This window comes from Rattus norvegicus, chromosome 6 (genome assembly GCF_036323735.1).
Source record: "Rattus norvegicus strain BN/NHsdMcwi chromosome 6, GRCr8, whole genome shotgun sequence".
Lineage (NCBI taxonomy): Eukaryota > Metazoa > Chordata > Mammalia > Rodentia > Muridae > Rattus > Rattus norvegicus.
In genome coordinates this window covers 142,525,843-142,531,842 of record NC_086024.1, presented here as the reverse complement: position 1 = coordinate 142,531,842, position 6,000 = coordinate 142,525,843, and positions in this window count along the sequence as shown.

Sequence of the window (6,000 nt, the reverse complement as noted above, 5' to 3'; positions counted from 1 at the left end):
GAAAGACAAGGGCAGGGAATAAGAGGAAAAGTCAGGAGATAAATAATGAGGGAGAAGGGGAAGGGAACAAGGAAGAAGTAGGATTTGCATTCGAGTAGCAAAGAAAGAACTTCCTCTGGATAGGGAGGAAACCGATGTAGTACATAGAAAAATGTCTTTTTATAAAAGTAAATTGAATAACCTATTTTCTAATGGGGGTTTATGAACCATTTTTAATTGGCCATGTTCCAAAGGAGATTTATTTATTTATTTATTTATTTATTTATTTATTTATCTATCTTTTTATCTGTCCATCTATTAATTAATTAATTAATTCATTCATTCATTCATTTTATATTCTTATTTATTGCTCCTGTCTCCTGGTTTCCTCTAAACAGTCCCTCCTTCCATTCTGGTCTTTTCTTCTCTGAGAGGGTGATGCCATATTGCATCTCCTTCAAACCTGCTGCATCTACTCTCTGTAGGCTAATGGGGATCCTTTCCTACTGAAGACAGACAAGGCTGTCTAGTCAGGGGAATGCATTCTACACATAGGCAACAGCTTTAGGTGTAGCCCCCACTCCAGTTATTGCGGGACACCAAAGAAGACTGAACTGTACAAGTGCTACACATGTGCTAAGGTTCTAGGTCCAGCCCATATATGCTCTTTGGTTGGTGGCTCAGTCTCTGATAGCCCCTGTAACTATGGAGTGATTCTTATTGTAAACCTCTGGGATTCATATTTTTTGTGTGGTTTTCCTTTTAAGTTTCTCTAACCAGAATTTTTACTAATTATCCATTCTTGTTAATACAAATCTATTACAGCACTATGTTCAAAATGGTTTCATTTCCTAAGAGTCAGCCAGGTTCAGAGGTGCTGCAGCATTTCAGTTATTTATGTCAATATTCTCAGTTCCGCACACAGTTATTGTGTAAGCCTTTTTATTTTGTTTATTATACAGCATAAGGTGAGTGATTTATACTCTGAACATAGGTTCTCTGCCCCCGGTATAGCCTCATGAGGACAGAAAAGAAACTGTTATCTCCTGTGATATGTGTGTGGGAGTTGATGAACAGCAGTGGGCTCAATGAGGCCAATAATCCCCACAGAGAGATGAAGAGGGTGGGGAGGGGACTCTGTTTCCAATGTTATTTCCTTTCTTAAGTATTTTAACTGATCTGACCTGCTGTGATTAACATGTGGTGTCTGCATGCACAATTACCATGAAGATTCTTTGTGAAACACTTCCCAGAAATTCTATCGTGAAATTCTATGTTCAGGGATTGAACTGTTCTTACTGAAAAAACAAACTCTCAGGAGGTATATTTACCAGTACAACACACACACACACACACACACACACACACACACACACACACACAAACCAGTGAAAAGTACCACATTGGAGATCTCGAAATGGCTTAGCAAGTAAAGATATTTTCTGGTAAGCTTAACAATATCAGGTAATACTCTTAGAATTGAATTAGGCAAGGAGTCCCCACTGGTTAATAAATCCACTTTGGTACATATGTACCCTCTTCTCATCACAAAATAATGTAAGGTATTAAAAATATATGTTACAACATGTATGTGGAGGAAACCTTGAAGGCCCACACCAAATTGAAATTCTTGGCATTTGTTGACTGATGGAAAAATTATATTCACTTTTGTGGGGGAAGATTTCTGGAGATTCACTATTTACTAGTGATGAATCTATGTGTATATGCATAGTACATTTAGTTTTATCCATTGTAGTGACTTTTGAAATAGATAACCTATTGGAAAGGCAGATATTAATTCCATATATCTGAAAGCAGGCAGTAAAAATTAGCCATTTTTGGATTATTCTATCAATATCATCATCACCAACAGAAAAACATCTGTAGAGGAACTGATGACATTGTGTCAAAATGGAGCAACAGAATCATGACAAAAAATCTTTTGGTAGCTTAGTCCCTAAAGTTACATCCACAGCATCTGCTCAGAGTGCAAGTGTATGTGATGTATTTCCTCAAAGAGGATTAAGACTTGGGCCTGAGCATCCTGTTGCATGAACCATGTGCCTTTTAAGTCTTTCCCCTTCAGTTCTTCTTCAGATAGTCTAGGTTCTTATGTAAGAAGTCCCCTGGTCATTAATATGTAAATTACCTGAATCTATGGCTGTAAATACAGGAATGTCCACACTCTGAAAACAACACAGTCCCTGAACACATTGCCTCTAACCATAGAATGGAGCTGGGTTTTTCTCTTTCTCCTGTCAGTAACTGCTGGTAAGGGGCTCACCATTTCCAAATCTGAAGAGGAGACAGGACCTGAGGTTAAAATCACATCCACTCTGCCTTTCTCTACACAGGTGTCCATTCCCAGGCCCAGCTGCAGTCTGGAGCTAAGCTGGTGAAGACTGGGTCTTCAGTGAAAGTGTCTTGCAAGACTTCTGGCTACACTTTTAACAGATATGGTATGCATTGGGTAAAGCAGAGGCCTGGACATGTACTGGAATGAACTAGAGTTATTTCTCCTGGAAGTGGTAGTACTACTTACAGTTAGAAGTTTAAAAACAAGGCAACACTGACTTCAGACACATTCTCCTGCACAGCCTACATGGAACTCAGCAGATTGACATCTGAGGACTCTGCGGTCTATTACTATGCAAGACACAGTGTTGTAACAACATCCTGAATGTGTCAGATACCTTGGAGGAGCAAAATCTTCCATGGGACTGAGATGATAGAAAAGACTAATCTTTAGATATGCTCAGTAATAGTAATTTTGAATGTGTATTTATTGTGTACTCCTCTCTTTTTAAATGAACATCTATGAATAAAGTGATGTTATTTGGATAACCCTACAATTCCCCATAACTTGTGAATCACTTCACCAGTGACCGCTTCCATTGGCATGTTTCTTATTTAAAAAAACAATAGAAAGTGAAAAGTATGGTGACACATGTTAAAAATATCACTGGATCCTGAAAGACCAAAATTTCTAATTATTGGGAATAATGTATAATATGAATTTGACCTGTAAAATCTAAATCACCAACATAGGCAAGCAAACACTCCTTCATAGTCTCAATGACCTCAGGTGTGTTGTTATCACTTTCCCTGTGTTCCAGCAGGAATTCCAGTCTCTTAGAAGGTGAGAAATATTCATCAGAATGCAGAGGCATGGAAATTTAATTCCTGTACATTGTTCAAAATATTATCAAACCACTTTTCATCAAACTCCTTAACCAACACCTTTATATTCTTGTTGATGGAGGTAGGTTCTGAGATTATAGATAAGTTTTTGGTCCCATATTTACTTCCTTCCAAGTTGCAGTAATCATCCATACTAATTGCTACCCTCTTTAGAGCATGGGCCTATACAGATACAGCATCAACTCTCAGAGTCCAATACATATCTTTTGCCCTGCTTTGTTCTACAGAATATTTTTGAATATGTGTCTTCCATGCATATCTGTTTCCTCTATTTTTTGTTTAATGAATTTTCTCCTGTTTGTTTGCTTTGTCCTATTTTAATTTGTTTGCTTTTCCTTTTTATCATACTTAGATTCTGTTTGTTTTGTAATTTTATAAACAGAGTAGAGCTGGTAGAAGATTGAGAAGGTGTTGGGGAATGGAAACCAGTAATCAGGATCTATTGATGAAGTAATCTATTTTCATTAAACTATAGAAAAAGAATTGTAAATTACTAATAAAGAGAAATTTCTGATAAGATATCTGTTGTGTAAATTTCGCATTTGCTCAAAAGTCTAATGTATTTGTTTAAATCTTTAAAGTGTATTTAAAAGGCAGGACTGACAGGATTTAATGATAAGGAATGTGTAAAAATGTAATGGTTAGGTATAATGAAACACATAAATAAAATATTTGGGTTTTAGCCTATCTCCTTCTCTCTCTCTCTCTCTCTCTCTCTCTCTCTCTCTCTCTCTCTCCCCCTCTCTCTCTGTTTGTGTATGTGAGTGTGTGTGTGTGTGTGTGTGTGTGCATGTTTGTGTATATATGTGGTTTAAGCTTGAAGTTTTCTATTATTAATTTCTAAGATCACAGAATAATTTCTCATAGGAAAGCTTTTATTTCTTGAGGTCATCCTTGCAGGTGTCATAGAGGGAAACAATCCATGTGAAGATAAGAATGAGAATGTGGTGTTGATTTCCTTGTCAATCTGGATTGGACTTTGAGGAGTCTGAGCACAGACTGTTTAGTATAGGTATATTTCAACATAATAATAGAAATTGGAAAAGGGTCTGTGGGCAGCTCCTATTTGCATAATAATTCTAAATCCAGTTGCACAGTAAAGCTTAAGGTGGGGCCATATAGAATCTCTTTATGGAGTTCTTGTGGCTATGAGTTTAGCTCTATTGCTACAGCCTAGAGTCTAGTGTGGTCTCTGACCAATAAATATATCTTTGGAGGCCATAAAGTACATGACCCTTCCCTTAGGATGAGCAATATTCTAATGATGGAAAAGTCTAGGATAATCATTTTGGGTATAGGGTGCATTTTTGTCCACACAGATAGCAAAAAGTAATCAGCAGTTTGTTAAAAACCTCCACTCTCCTCTTTCTGAATGGGGTGTAAATATTTGATTTCTTTCCCCTTCCTTGAGAAGCCATCCCTATGTGACTAAAATTCCTGTAATAAAAACAGCAGAATATTGGAGTAAAATATGAATGGTTGATAAATGGAATTGAACCAAAAATTCAGACAAGGTTATCCTATACAATCCTGCTTCTCTGTGAGTACCTGGCCCTCATGCCCTCTACAATCTTCATGTCAATGTCTTCAGTAATACTGATAAATACTTGTTGCAGTGTTAGTGAAAGAAAACATTATAATTAAATTAGCTGTGCAGAACTTGAGGAACAGGTGTGTAGGGCTCTGGCACCTTGGGTTCTCCCATAGAGATCTCTTGCCTGAACTAGGGATATGGTTTGGGGAAAGGGGGAGAGATCTCAGGCAGGGAGTGGGAACAGCTTCTTTAGTCCCTGCTGCTAGTTCTGCTCCTTTTCACTGCTGCCTGCCTGATTTTTAGGTAGCTTGGGCTGAGACAGCAGGGTACTGACTAGCTGGCAAGGGGTGCAGGGGGCTTCTAGAGGCAATGATTTCAGGGAGAACAGATCTCTTTCCCAAGCTGCAGTGTTACAGCTCTTTTGACAGAAGCTCTCAGAAGATGGAATAGTTCTTGCACATCTGTAATTTTGAACAGGACACCTAAATAAAATTTTTTGAATTGGTCAGGTTCTGACAGCAGGTACTTCCTATTTCTTTTGCCTGAGAGCTTGGAAAGACCTCATCTATTTATGTGGAGGCATGGTCCTATTTCTTGTCCTGATCTGTCTTGAGCCTACATGACCTGTATTCACATCTTCACCTGTGGAGGATGTGCTTATGGCATTGTTTTGAGCCTATGTAACCTGGTGTCACTTCCTCACCTGTGGAGGAGGACTTTAGGTGTATTTTCCTCTGTGGCTGATCTGTCTTGGGCCTATATAACCTGTGGTCACTTCCTCACCTGTGGAGAAGGGGCTTGAGGCATAGCCCTACACGACTGGTCTGTATCAAAACTCTCTACAGGAAACTTGGGGGTGCAGCTATGTGAGGCCCAGATATTCTGGGATACTGTAATGCACCTGCTGTCCCTTTTAGGGTGTCTCTTGAATTAGACTTATCTCCTTCAGGAATCAGGGTACCTTTCATTGCCTGCTTCCCCACAATTCCCCCTTTTACTTTTTTAAACAAGAGGTGTTATTTTTAGTGAAAATTATGGGTGGGATTGAAGTATCAAAAGAAAAGACTAAATAGGCTAGAGGGGTAGTGCAACTTAGCTAGAGTGGTAACAAGTGATGAGGGTAATATTGGGAGGTCAAAAGATCATTGAATGAAGTAATTGCTCCATGGGTTGTACTGCTTGAGGGTATTAACATTGATTGCAAATAACATTAGATGTGAAAACATGTGCACTTCAACAGATGTATAAAGTACAAGGAAATGATATTAAAAAAACCAAAAAAAAAA